The sequence below is a fragment of the Notamacropus eugenii genome, chromosome 1 (genome assembly GCF_028372415.1).
Source record: "Notamacropus eugenii isolate mMacEug1 chromosome 1, mMacEug1.pri_v2, whole genome shotgun sequence".
Lineage (NCBI taxonomy): Eukaryota > Metazoa > Chordata > Mammalia > Diprotodontia > Macropodidae > Notamacropus > Notamacropus eugenii.
This window is the reverse complement of record NC_092872.1, coordinates 241,881,662-241,896,794: the sequence shown is the minus strand read 5'-3', so window position 1 is coordinate 241,896,794 and position 15,133 is coordinate 241,881,662. Positions and strand designations below refer to the sequence as shown.

General features: G+C 39.7%; 1 long non-coding RNA gene across 1 annotated transcript in view; it reads right to left on the bottom strand.

Moving 5' to 3' along the window:
* Nucleotides 1–14,784, bottom strand: part of LOC140524763 (uncharacterized) — a 29,359-nt gene extending 14,575 nt beyond the window's left edge. The window contains exons 1-2 of the long non-coding RNA XR_011973827.1: nucleotides 14,520–14,784; nucleotides 9,465–9,524 (exon numbers count right to left, since the gene is read on the bottom strand). This is a non-coding gene — a long non-coding RNA (uncharacterized lncRNA). The remainder of the gene's footprint in view (nucleotides 1–9,464; nucleotides 9,525–14,519) is intronic.
* Nucleotides 14,785–15,133: the final 349 nt, after the last annotated feature.

Sequence of the window (15,133 nt, the reverse complement as noted above, 5' to 3'; positions counted from 1 at the left end):
CGCACACGCACACACACGCACACGCACACACACACGTAAAGTGAGGGGGGCGGGCTAAAAGATCCTTTTCTAAGGCTTATATTCTCTGATTCTATAAATGCACAATCCAAAGCTAGGTTGAATGAGTATTAAACGGATAATCGCAGCTTGAAATGTTATGAGAATCAAGAGTGAATAGAAATCAATGTGGGAAGTGGAGGAGCTTAAGGAGGGTTTTGGGAGGTGATAAGCCTTGAGCTGGGTCTAGAGATCAAAAGAATGGGAAAAGGTCCCACATATATAAAAATATTTATCGCAGCTCTCTTTATGCTGGCCAAGAACTGGAAATCAAGGGGATGCCCATCAATTGGGGAATGGCTGAACAAGTTGTGGTATATGAATGTACTGGAATACTATAGTGCTATGAGAAATGATGAACAGGAAGACTTTGCAGAAGCCTGGAAAGACTTATATGAACTGATGCTGGGTGAAAGGAAGCAGAACCAGGAGAACATTGTTCACAGTGCAAGGGATTGTTTCTGATAGACTTAGCCCTTTCTAGCAATGCAAGGACCTAAAACATTGCCAAAGGACCCAAGGCAAAATGCCATCCACTTCCAGAGAAAGAACTATGGAATGAGAACGCTGAATAAAGCAGTCTCTTTTCTCTTGTGTTATGTTTTATTTTGGTTTGGTTTTTCTCATGGTTTCTCTCATTAATTTTAATTTTTCTATGTAACATGACTAATACGAAAAAGTATTTAATAAGAATATATGTGTAGAATCCATATAAGATTGCGTGCCATCTCGGGGCGGGGAGAGGGGGAGAAAATTTAAGACTTAGGGAAGTGATAGATAAAAACTGAAAACAAATTTTTTAAAAAAAGAAAATTGAAAAAAAATTATGTAGTACTGAGAAGCAGGAGGGGTGAAACAAGACGGCTCCCAGACTTCCACCCAAGCTATCTCTCATATCTGGACATACTTTTCCCATCTCTGTCTTTCAAATCTTCTCCTCCTTCAAGGCTGAGCTCAGGTAGTACTCCTTCTGGGAAGCCTTCTCCCTCACCTTTCCATGAAATTATGCTCACTCTCTTCCAGTTTCCTGAGGTACTATTTTCTGAATTTCTCCTTTCTTCCAATACATATTTTATAGTAAATTCATCCGTTGTATCATTTCTTATCCCCAAATCCTGACCCTCCCCCCCAGTAGAACATCAACTCCTTGAGGAAAAAAAATGTTATCTTTATCTTTGTGCCACCAACACCCAGCGCAGTGTTAAGCATATGATATTGCTAAATAAGCCATGATGATTGAATTTACTTGAGTTAGAGGAGGAGGACCCTTTGAGGTGAAGAGTTAGGAAAGAACAAAGCTTACTCAGGAGAAGGTTATGAGACTAATCTGACTGGATGCTTTCTCATGTACCCCTCTTATTCCCAATCCTAATTCGCTCATCATTTCCAAGGGAACCAATGTAAAGTCTAATATTGGTATATTTCATGGCTTTGATTCGGTCAGCATACACGACGCAGTGAAAAGAACTCTTTGCATTTGAGTCAGAAGACCTCAATTCAACTTGCCATATCTGTCACCTACCCTGTATGAACTTGGGCTTATTTCTCTCTGGATCTCAGTATCCTCTCTAGAATATGAGAAGTTAGGTTCAGGAATGGCTAAAGTCTCATCCATTTATCCCCGGGGTATGAGCAATAGCAAAGAGAAGGGAATACCAGTTTGGGTGATATTCAGCAAGGACCCTGTGTGTTCTGAGTCCATTAAGGACTGGCAGGAATCTTGAATCATTGGCCCAAGGGGTTTTGGTGGGTTGACACCCTATAATTGCTCCTATTAATCTAAGAACTAGATGATGGAGCATGGAAGTATAGATCCTATCAAAATCATTATGACCATCAGTGTGACAGAGGACAGAGGAGTAAATGGCACTCCTTTGAGGTCTGCTACCACCAGAAGGCAAAAGAGATTCAAACAAATCAGAAATCCCAATCCTCCACTTGATGGAAATGTTCTGTTGCAGATGGCACTGGCCACTAAAGTGGGCAGACCATGAGTTCACTTGAAATAACTAAAGCGCTGCATATTCTTAGTACATACCAGTCAGCACACCATGCATCATAACAAATTTATCAGATCAGTTATAGGCAAGGGTTTCATACCACTTTTTGTCAATGATATTCTCAACTCCAAGTTATATGAAAATCTATTGTGGATCAGTGCAGGGCAATCATAAGAGACAACCATTCTTCAACTTAAATTAGATGAAATAAGAGCAAATATTGAGGAGCACTTAAGTGTGAAAAAGAAAAGCTGAAGAAACTGAAGGAACTGAAAATCTACACTTAACATGAACTCCAGAATTGCTACATGCTACCTAATAACAGAATGGATAACAAAAATAATGCCAGTATCCTGAATATTTTTAAAAAGTGGGCATGCTTAGGCTGGAATTTTGAAAAATCCTTTTTTTGTTTAATAGTATGAATCCAACTAATAGACCAACCTATACCCAAAGAAAAGAATTTTTAAAAGTTGGCATCTTCTATGACCTTCATGAACCTATGATTTCTCCCTCAATATTTGCCCCAACAAAGTGTAGAAATATTTCAAGATCTATAGATATTGTCACAGTAAGGACAATATATAGTAGAAAATATAGAGCAATCTAGCAATGCTCTAAGGGAAGATGCCAAATACCACTATGGCAGAAGAAGCTTCAGAAAACTACTGAACATCTGTGGGAAAACAATAGAAAATGACATAAATACCCAGACATTGGCAAAAGTAGACAGCTTGAATGCCATATTGCCCATTTTGGGGTAACAAAAAAAGGAACATGTGAAACGAAAAGCATAAAAAAATTACATAAGAATATTTTATTCTCTTAGTCAACAATTAAAAGCAGAAGTCAGAAGATCGAGGTATTACAAAGCGTCAAAGCAGAAAAAAAACTTCTATCTATTAAAAGTCATAATACAGAGGCTTGAGAAGCAAAGAAATTAGAAGAAAGAGAAAAACCTCAAAGAAGGTGGATAAGGAAAATTTCTGGTTTGTCTAGTTGGTCAAAAGAAATCTAATCCAACAAAAGTACAAGTTGTATCCAACCTAAAATAGAAAGTTCATATGCCATTAATGGAGTAACAGAATGCCTACGTCAAGCAACTGAAACCAGTTTCTCTTTAAAAGAAGAAAGTTGAAGCTATGAATGAAAGCCACAATTATTGACCCAAATGCTTGACAGAAATATTGTTAGCAATGCCCTTTACCAGACTATTCTCCAATGTAAGCCTATTTCTACTATTTCTTAACCGAAAGCATCATATTGTGTGTGTGAATATGTGAGTATGTATGTATGTGTATATATTTATACATTGCATGTGTATACTTCTAATATATTAAAACACCAATGAAACCTCCAAATATAGGCCAATTGACATGTTTACAAACTTTATATTTTACACAACTTATTTTTTTACACAACTTATATTACTCAAAAAACTCTCTAAGCACTTAGAAGAAAACAGCATTTTGACTGAAGAGCAAAGGGGGAGGGTGCCAATAAGTCCCAGGAATATAAAAAACAATTCATGCCCATTTGGTGATATCAAAGAGCTATCCAAAGTGTCAGAATAGTTGCACTGCCTTCATTGATGCTCACAAAACCATCATTATGTCATTAGTCGTGTACTGCAAACATCTAAGACATATCCAAGCACAAGAGAATCTTAGTGTATTTGATTGGAAAATTCTAGAAATACACGGGAAATATGTAAAAAATCTGGAAAATTATTCTCTATTTAAAACATGCCACCAGCATGATAATGTCAAGAAGACTTGATATAAAACATGGCATCTTCTAGTGTGACAATTTAAGCCCACCTGATTTTTTTACCTAGCTTTAAATCCGTCATCATCATTCCTGAATAGAACTGAATATGACTTTACAGTAAAAGAAGGAGATGTACTGTCACATCATATTAATACCCAGATGAGGTAGCAAGATAGCACAGTGGATGGAGCACTAGATCTAGATAGATCTAGAACTCAGAAGACCTGAGTTCAAACTTGGCCTCAGATACTTACTATTTGTATGTCCTTAGGCAGCTTATTTCTAAATTCCATTTTCCTCAGTTTCTTCAACTATGAAATGAATATTATAATAATAGCATTTACCTCAGAGGAGTGCTGTGGGAATTAAATGAGAAAACATTTGCAAAGTACTTAGCACAGTATTTGGCAGACAGTAGGTGCTATATAAATGCTAACTATTATTGTTATTATTTTATCTGACACCCCTGAAAACCACTTGAATTAGCCATGGACATTCTAGTCAACAATATCAAAATGTCCTTTGGAGCCGGGCAATACAAAATTCCTAATATGTGTTGGGAAGATTAGAAGCTCTCAATAACTTTGAACTTGAATTCAGAGGCTAAATTGAATCAATGGAGGAAAACAATACATGCAAATGCCTTGGTCCACTCCAGGCAATTTAATTAAACATTAAATTATCTGTTAGAAAGACTAGGCTGTTTCTGCTCAGTTTGATTGGCATCCTAATGTCAAAGTCTAGCAGAAAGAATACATTTAGAACATTTAACACAAACCCAATACCAATCTAGATGATCTAGATATGTAAGTAGCAAAGGACCATCCCCATGGAGCAAACCAGAGTTGCAATTTCTGATTCAGGTAGTTCATGTGGAAGTTTTTGTTGACCATTTCTGGGCAATCGGAAGTGCTACTCAGCATTTGGGAATATCAGAAGTGACAAACTCCCTGCCTGCTTCTGACTTTGTGGTTACTCATTGCTGAAAGGACTTGACATTTTAGAATGATGTGGCAAATCTTGAATGGTCCCTTGGACATGCCTATGCCTTATGACAGCTCTAAAAGTGAAAATGGGGAATGCAGAGGACTGCAGGGGGAAAAATGTGACTTCTGACTGGCCCCTTTCAGTGTGACTCTTCAGTTGGCTGAAGAGACTCCAGTGAAGGCGAAAAAAGATAAGTCCTCATCCTGGCTATCATGGCAACCTCACCAACATGGCAACTAGTACTAGAGGGAGCAACTAAAAATTCCAGAAAGTTTATTCTTAAGGAACCTGCATTTGTTAATCATTATAGATTATGCAACAGAGTGGTGGAAAATGTGCAATATATAATGGTAAGTTGCAAAAAATTTAACATCCACCTAGAAAGATACAATTAGTTGTCTAGAATTATACACCAGAAGCTCATTATCCTTTATAAACTAACAAGTAGCAAATCCCACTCCTACAAATATAAAACACAAAATATCCTTAAGAATTCAGTAAATAAGTCATACTAGAACTGGTACATCATGATAAACAAAGCTCTTGTCCACAACCACCTTAATATAACACATTTAATGCCAGTAATGCTATATTTAATACCATAAAAATTTAATACCAGTATTATAATACAAGTTGAAAATTGATTGCTCATAATCCCCATACTACATGGAATGAAAAGCTTTCAGAATATCAAGACCTAGCAGACGAAATTAAAACTACATGGGACCAGAACAAGGCACATATCATCCCATCTAAATGAAATAATCACATAAAAATAAAAAGATAAATAAATGGAGATCTTTTTGTAAAAAATGTCATCCTCTTTGTTACTGGAATTACCACAAAGATACTTTGAGTAACTTATTGGTAAACAAGCCCATAGTCAAATTCTCTTATTCATTAATGAGAGTCTGTCAATTTGTTCACCTGTGCAATTGTCCGCATAACATTAAATATAAAATAATAGTAGGATAGCAACTTTCTTTTGGACCATTTCAATCTGAACTCCATCCAAAAAATAGGTGAGAAAAATGAGATAATATTAATAGCTGATATGTGTGTGCTTTAAGATTTAGAAAGCACTTTCTATACATTACCTATATGTATTCTAAGTCCTAAAGTCCATTAGGATGGGTCCCATATGGGGTACTGATCACTGCCAAGGAGGAGAGTCTTATATCAATGGGCTTTGGGGCTTGGGTTACATAAACATTATCTCATTAGAGCCTCGAAACAACTTTATAAGGTTGACTATTATTATCCTCATTCTCTGGTTGAGAAAACTGAGGCTCAGATCAGTTAAGGGAATTTCCCAAAGTCAAATGGTTAATTAGTATTTAGGGTCATATTCAAAACAATGCTTTTCTGACTTCAAAACTATAGTCTCTATAAATACAGTAACTGTAATAAATGGGGAATCACTAAGGTCCCTTTCATCTCTAAAAGCTATGAGGTTATTATGTTAAATCCCCAGGGGCCCAAAGAGTGAAACCAGAATTAATGCCAAACCTTCAGGGACCACCACTCAACACAAATCTGGTACCTGGAATTGCCCCAAAGAAACCCGATGTCTGTTGTATTGGGAATGGTCACATCAGAATGGGGAAGTGAGGCCTGCCCAAACCCAAAGCGTGGGGATTCTGAGGATTTCCCCAAGTACTTGCATTCTCGACTCCAAAGAAAGCCACCATCAACTGCAGCCACCTCAGAACCCACACAGAACATGGGACCATACTCATGCTATGATGCCTAGGAAAGCTCAAACTCTGACTGACACCAGAGTTGAAAACTGAGATCAGAAAATAAGGGGAGCATCACAGATCTAGGGAGGGACTGAGAGAATGAAGGAACCTCAGAGAATTTCTGATATATTTGCTTCACTACCTCCCCTCATGGTTTGAGTCAAATTGGCAATCAGAAAAGAGAGTTGATTGGGGGCCTCGTTGGCCAACAGAGAGTAGTGATTAAGGATTACAGGGAAAGGATAGTGGATAAGGATTACAGGGAAAGGAAGAAGGAAGTATACACTACCTTCAGCCACAAGAAAATATGATGGCTTTCATTGGCTAAGTTCCCTTTTCTGCCTAATCAAGTCTTCTTTGCCAGAATATGAGAGCTATGACATTAGGTCATAGATTTAGAGCTGGAAGAGACCTTAGAAATCAAAGATCAAAGGCTAATAAATTCAGAGCAAGAAGGGGCTTTAGGGGTTATGTCATCCAATCCTCCCACTTTACAGATAATGAAACTAAGTCTCAGCGAAGTGATGTGATTTACTGAAAATCACACAAGTAACAATAATAATAGCTAGCACTCATATAAAGCTTTAAGGTTTGTAAAGAACTTACAAACATTATCTCATTTGATCTGCACAAAAATAATGTAGAAGGTGGATACTATTATTATCCCCATCCTGGATACTGGGGAAGAAAGAATGACTTGCCCAGGGTCATAGAGCTCATAAGCATCTGAGGTTAGATTTGAACTCAGGTCTTTTTGACTCCAGGCCCAGAGCTGTGCCAATGAGCTTCCTCTGATTCCAGATCCTGGTCTCTTTCTACTACACCAACTGCCTTACTTCATGTTCTTACAATATTTTTCCATGCATTGTGTCATCCAGATCTCATAAAGCCCTGATTGATAGGCCATGTAACATGGCTTACAGACTCAAAAAGAAAGCACTACAGAATTAACTAACAGCAGAGGTGGATTCAAAGCCTGATCTCCTGACTCTGAGTCTAAGCACATTCCACCACATCATGAAATGGAGTGCTCCTTTGATGACGATACCAAAGTTTCAAAAATAGAAAGGATCATCCACGTTTGAGAAGCTTTTAATGCTCTCTCCCTCTGGAAATGACTTTGTATTTTCCTGCCTATGTAAATATCACATGTTGTATCTATCACCTGGTAGAATACAAGCTCCCTAAAGCCAGAACCTGTTTGCTTTCTATCTTTGTATTTCCAGTACTTATCACAGTGCCTTGAACAGATCAGGGTCTGAGGTTTGGAGCTAGAAGGAACCCCAGAAGAAGTCATCTTCTCCAACCCCTTTAGTTTTACAAATAGGGAAACTGAGAGTCAGAGAGGTGAAGGTACTTACCCAAGGTTACACAGGTTATTAAACTGATTATTTCATAACAATCTACAATGCTAACTGGACAAAGGAAACCTTCCGATTGAATCTTCTGGGACCAGTTAAAGATGAGCCATGCTCTCTCTGGAACAGAACTTGCCTTCTGCTTGCTAGAGGCACATGCGCATGAGTACATTCTCATTCTCCCCAGATAAGCCATTAGTTCCTCAAGAGTATATACCAGGGGTGAGGAACCTGTGGCCTCAGGGCCACATGTGCCCTTCTAGGTCCTTGTGTACAGCCTTTTCACTGAGTCCAAGTTTTATAGAACAAATCCTTTTATTAAGGGCATTTGTTCTGTGAAGTTTGGATTCAGTCAAAGGGCTGCACTTGAGGACCTAGAGGGCCACAGGTGGCCTCAAGGCCACAGGTTCCCCACCCCTGGTATATTCTCTAAACACACATCCCCTTGCAATGAAGGGATGCACTACTTAAGCTACAAATGAGAGGATGATAGTGTCTAACTGGGGGGCTGTGCTGGTGACAGAGAATCTTATGGAATCTCAGAGCTGAAAATGTCCAACTCATCCCAGAGCAGGACCCTTCTCCGAATATTCCTATTAGGAGGTCATTAGCCTCCGTGTGGATTCCTCCAGAAATGAAGAGCTCACTGCCTTTGGAGTAAGCCCACTCCACTATTAAACAGTCTCATTTTTATCAAGATTTTATATTATTATTATTTTATTTTAGCAAGTTCTTCTTCTGTGGAGCCAAAAACACACCTTTCCTTAACTTTCCTCCATTGCTTCCCTGGTTGTTAAGCCTTCCAACAACCTGAAGCAAGCTGTCATGCCCCTATTAAGCCTTCCCTCCGGGCTAAGTGAAGCCATATCTTTTCAGCTAGTTTTCATCAGGTAGCGTTTTGTTGTCTCACCATCTGGTGGCTGGCATCTGGGCCTGCCTAGCTTGTTCTCTGTCCTTCCTAAAATGGGATCCTAACAGGTCAGGCAACAATTTTTACTGGGGGTGGGGTGAGGAGTGCTGTACTCCTTGATCTTTAAGACTACAGAGAGCTGAATACCTCAATAAACACACCAAGTATTTATACGATGACACGTATGTGTAAACACTTCAATCAGGCCAAAATAATGCCACCCAGTTTCTGATCCACATCCTACCAGTCATTCTTCCATTCTATAAAATACAGAGTGTTTCCTCTGTGTCCGACCCTGTAGAGAAGCAGGATGAAAGGAAATCGCCATCCTTGCCCTCAGGGAGCTCCCAGATTTATTGGAGGGATAAGATGTCCTATTCATAAAATATTCAACAAGACTGTAGAACAAGAGACGTCAGGTGGCAGTGTATACTATGTGGGAAATAGCAGAAACAGACAAAATGGGATCTGTAAGGAAGAAGATATCACTGGGAGCTGGAGATGGAGTGCAGTGGTTAGGGCACTATACCTGACCTCAAAAAGATGAAATATAAAACACTGAGAATATTCTTAAAAAATGAAATCTTCTAGCAATATTTTTAAAGGAAGTCCAAATACAAACCTCTTTGCAGATACTTACCTGGAAATGACTCTGGAAAAGTGGGACAACCACAACCTCCCTAAGCTTCATTTTTCTCACCTGTAAAATGAGGAGATTAGGTTAGATGACTACAGAAGTCCCTTCCAGCCCTATGACTATATTCCAGCTATGACTACAGTTGAGCCCTGAAAGTTTTGGACCAGCACAGAGGAGCAAGAAGGGAATTCCAGATATGAATGAGAATAGGAATAGGAAACAGTGTGGGCAAAGGCACAGACTGAGAAATGAGCCTGGCACTTGAGGAAGGGGGATAAAGAGGATGGAGAGAAAATAGGCCTGTCTGGAACAGAAGGATAATGCAATAATAAATATTCTTGGTATTAAGTACCTAATGCCAAGCAGATCTTAAGCATTTACCATATCCCGTACATGTGCTAAGTGCTTGAGGATCTCCAACGTTTAAGTCAAAAACATGGAAGAGAAACAGTAATAGATAACAGGCGGTTGGGGACAAAGGTTTTCATTGGGAAACTGGTGGAAAAAGTCAAGAGATAAGAAAGTACTTCACTTGTTTGTCTTTCTACCTGTTTACAAAAAAGCTTTGTCTTAAGACTCCTATAGAGAAGAAATGTTCATCCACTAGTTTGGAACAGCATTTTGTAAAGAAACTTGACTCAGTGAGAAAATAGGATCTGATTATGAATGATGGAGATAAAAATTTGAGGAGGATGAGGAGGTTCCTACGTGGACCTGGGAGTTATGTTCCTAATTTTTAAGTCACTGAAAAAACAAGCAGAGTAGAATTAGGTTTGAGATGAACATTGATTTTCCATATTGGGCTGAATGAAACCATGTCAAATATTTAAATAATGAAATGTTCAAGACTTTTTTCTTGGTTGGGATGGGAGTAAGGAATCCACCAAAGACCATCTGCTAAGTTATAGAGGGATTGGAATCTATATTAATGTCCACATCAATGAAGTTATGGCTTCTTGGAATCTTAAAGCAGTCTCTTTGACTTCTCAGTGTCAGATGAAGGGATGGGAGAGAACCAGCTGCCAAGGAAGAAAGCATACAAAGAAAAGAGAAGAGGACCAAGGACTGGCCATCAGGGAATGTCCACATAAACTGGCAGAGAAAAAGGATCTGGAGCCAGCGAAAGAGTCAAAGGAGACCTTAAGGGAGGTAGAAATATAACCAGAAGGGTATGGCATCTCTTCAGGGGAGAGAACAAAGAGTATACAGTAAGAGAGGGAGGGAGAGAAAGGAGGAGGAGGCCAGGAAGAAAAATCCATCTGAATTTGGTGACTAAAGCATTGATTGCCTTTGAGTTGGAGGGCCATTTCTATGCAGGCAAACATGTCATTGGAAGGACTTGGGAAAAAACCAAGCAAGTAAGTAGAGGCAATGGTATCGAGAAATTTTTCAAGAAGTGGGGTAGAAGAAAGATAGATCAGTCTGGGGATATCTAAACATCTTTGCAGGCAAATTAGATGGAATCAGTGGCACCCAAGAAGAGGATGGTACAAGAAGGGGTAGGGGAAATTGACTGATGGATTTACATCCTGGAGTGGGCTGAAAAGAGTGAGAATAAAGAACAGAGAGAATGATAGTAAGACTGTCTCTTCTTCTGTGAGTAGAGAAAAAAAGAAAAGAGATGGTGATTATGCTGCTGAGGTCATTTGAGATATGGAAAAGGGGGACTGAGCAAGTTTAAGTACATTATCTCAATCTTTCCACTGGAGTAGGAGTCTATTCATCTAAGAAGTGGAGTTGTCATTGATGGTGTGGGGATGGTTTGGGGAACAGTCCCTGTTAGGCTGGGATAAGAAGTCCAAAAGGCTTACCAAGGAGCATTAAGGACCAAGCTCTACTTACGTGCCATGAATTTGTGGTAGGTGAAATCAGCTCCATTTTGTTCTTTATTCCGGTTACTCAAAAGCCATTGAGCAGGAATGGAGAAATCAGCTGATGGGACTTACCCAGGGAGGAGAATTTTCTGGTCAAAAGAAACAGAAGCTCAAGAAGAGGAAGAAGGGAAAGGAAGAAAATAAGCTTTTAGATAATACCTACTATGTGCTGAGCACTATATTATTGAGATATTTGATCCTCACAACAACCCTAAGAGGTAAGTGCTACCTACGAAAGAGGTTAAGAGATTCTTAGATAGTAATTAATGAGATTCCAAAATTACAAACCAGAGGGTCAAAGTGGGGTAAGGAAGCACATGATGTCAGAGACAGGAAGACAGGAGAGACAGTTCGGGAAAATAGGGAAATTCCAAGGGATCATTGTACTGTGAGAAATGATTAAACTTTCAGAGAAATCACGGAAATGATGCAAAATGAATTGAACAGAACCAGAAGAACAATTTATATACAACTACGTCATGAAGAGAAACAGCTTTGAAATGCTGAAGAAATCTGGACAAGGCAATGACCAAACATACTATCTACCTCCTGACAGAAAGGTGATAGATTCAAGATGCAGAATGAAACATGCTATTTTGGACACAACTAGTGTGGGGAATTATTTTTTTCTTAACTGTAGATATTTGTTACTATGGTTTGTTTGTTTTAAGAGCAGGGGTAGGGATAGGGAGAAGGGAACGCATAAGAAGGGAAGGCAAGAGAAAAAAGAAAAAAGGAAAAGAGGAAGGAAGGAAGGAAGGAAGGAAGGAAGGAAGGAAGGAAGGAAGGAAGGAAGGAAGGAAGGAAGGAAGGAAGGAAGGAAGGAAGTCATTGATATATTTTTAAATATACAGAAGAGAACAAAAGGAAAATCACAAATAATCAGACAATCACAAGAGCTTTAATGTTACATGTTTAAAAGAAAAACAAGCTGCATATAATACATACCTGTAGTTTCACATACAGTCCTCTTTTTCTCTTCACTGTGTATAAGAAATGCCCATTTTCTTTGGTGTTTAAGTTCAAAATAAGAACCAACAATTAAATAAAAATTATAATACCTTATCATGCCATGACATGTCTATCACCCAGATCTGTACCTCCTTCTTTGAAGTACATTAGTACATGAGTTGTATGCAGGGGGCTTTAGAACCATAGAACAAGAATGAATCTCAGAGGCCACCTAAATCCAATCTCCACATTTTACAGATGAGAAAACTGAGGTACAGGGGAACTTGAGTGATTTGTTAAGGGCCACAAAGGTAATAAGTGTCAGAGGTGAGATTCAAACCCAGATCCCTCAACTCCAAGGTCATGGTTCTTTCCGCTATCTTACTCCATCTTCTATTTAAGAGCAGAGAGGGGTTGTCTTCTCCCTGGGCTCATCCTCACATAGTTTATTAATTTAACCTGGCAAATAGGCTCCTAGGACCTACCAGCTTGTAGCTATGTTCAGTAGCCTTTATAAGGTATCTACCCCCTTTTCATCAGTCCCAAAGTTGAAAGTATGCACACATGTGTACACACACACACACACACACACACACACAGAGTCTTTGGGATCCCATAGACTGTCTGCTCTCATCACCCTCAGCTCTCAGGGAACAGGTTTCATGCAATCTTGTTTCTATGAGTAAAATCATTGGGTCTCTCTGAGTCTTCATTTCCCTAAACTCATTGTGACATCTGTCTTTGCTCTTGGTAAATAGAGAGTAGAGAACAGCAAATGTCAGAGATGCAAAGGTAGAGTCTTTGCCAAAAAAATCATACCATGTAGACAGCTATCTACTTCCACTATACATAATGTTCCCAATTATTACCTCTGCCTCTGTCTCTTCTAGACCACTAGCTGGTGATTCAAGCCCAGAAATCAGGGAAGGAAGGTTACTATTCTGTTGGCCTGTGGGGGCACTGGCCCATGTCTTTAAATCCCCTGGGAGGGGAATGACATTACTACCAGGACTGACCTGCTCTGAGCTGAGGAAGAACTGAAAATGGGAGCTTAAATGTTTGGCTTGCTACATGTAACCACAAAGCAAGACAACCCAGGTCTGACGTAGTGTCCCCTCCTCCTCACTCCTCACCCCCACACAAAACTAGCCCAGCAAAGACGTTCATTTCCTCTACTAACGTCAGCACCAATTACAGCCTCTATTCTGGGCCAATACACGCTCTCAGGACCCCCTTTTTGTCCATGACCCCACACTGCGCTGCCCCTGGTATGTCTGGACCCAAAGGCCCAGGCTTTGCTTTCTCCCATCTGGCTTCTCCTGTCCTTTATTCCTTCCTCTTGGGACCTGGTCCTCAGATACCTATTAAGTACTGAAAAGAGCTAAAAGACAGCCTAGCATGGTGGGAGAAAGCACTGGACCAGAGGTCAGGAGAGGGTTCTTTTCTCTAGCTCTGCCACTACTGGCTACGAAACCTCAGGCATATCACTTTACTCCCTGAGCCTCAGCTTTCTCATCCCTCAAATGAATTGATCTCAAGGTTCTTTCAAGCTATAAAAGGCTATGACTCTATGATGAGATAATTGAGATAAGAATGACTGACCATGGAACTCCCTGTGTTTTCTCCAAACAGGGCTATTTGTTTCTCAACCTGGGACAAGGCCTTACCCTAAGGAGTTGGGTTACAAAATGGAAAAATCATTGGCCCTGGATTGAAAAATCATTGGCCCAGTTAGAGGACTTGGATTCAGTTTTTGCCTTTGAAATCATCTCTGTGACTTCCAACATATAGGGTGTGACTACAGAAGCTAGGTTGCAGAATGGATAAAGTGTTGGGCCTGCAGACAGAAAGATTTGAATTCAAATCCAACCTAAGATACTAGCATGACCCTTGACAAGTCAGTTAATCTCAGTTTTCCTCAGTTTCCCCAACTTTAAAACAGAGATAAAAATAGCACCTACCTTTCAGGATTGTTGTGGGGATCAAGCAAGATGATATTGTAAGGCTTTTAGGCCAGTACCCAGCACATAATAGACACTTAAGAAATGCTTATTTTCTTCCTAGTAACTTCTCAAGGTGGCACAAGGTTACCACTGTCTACCTCAGTTTCCTCAATTGTTAAATCCAGATAATAGCACCTACCTCCCTGGGTTGTGGTGAGGATAAAATGAGACAATATTTATAAAGCACTTAGTACAGTGTCTGACACACATAGTAGGTGCTTAATAGATACCTGTTCCCTCCTTTCCTCTCCACTTTTCTTGAATCTCAGTTTCTTCATCTGTAAAAACCAAGGACTGAACTGGCCAGCCTCTGAGGTTTCTTCCAGGTCTAGACCTCTGATTCATCCTTTACATCCTGAGGTCACTGAGTCAGACTTCACCCCAAAATTAAATTTTAAGGGGGAGGATTCCTTTGACCATGGAGATTTTTATTCCCAGAGGACCAAACACCACCAATAGGAGTTCAGCAGTATGTCACAATGGTTAGGACCCTAGGGTTGCAAACTTGGAAAAAATTAGGGTTAGGGAAGATTGAGAGTGAGCCCAGAGAGAGATGCCCTATATTTATCAAAGTAATAAATTCCCAGAACCCCATCCCCTCCTCCCCAGAAACTACCAGTGCCTGGGTCTTCCCAAGACTTCCCAAAGACAAAAGAATTGGAAAGTTAAAAAAAAAAAGTCAGTTCATGAGGCTGTTTTTTTGATGCTAAACAACTGGTTTGACTTGTCGGGTGGTTTCTCTCTGTATGATCTAGCTCTCTGGGGGACACAGAGTGGGTGGCAGTCAGAACACTGTGATTTCAAAGGCCCCAGAAATATTCCAGATTCCTTCCTGTTGAGATCT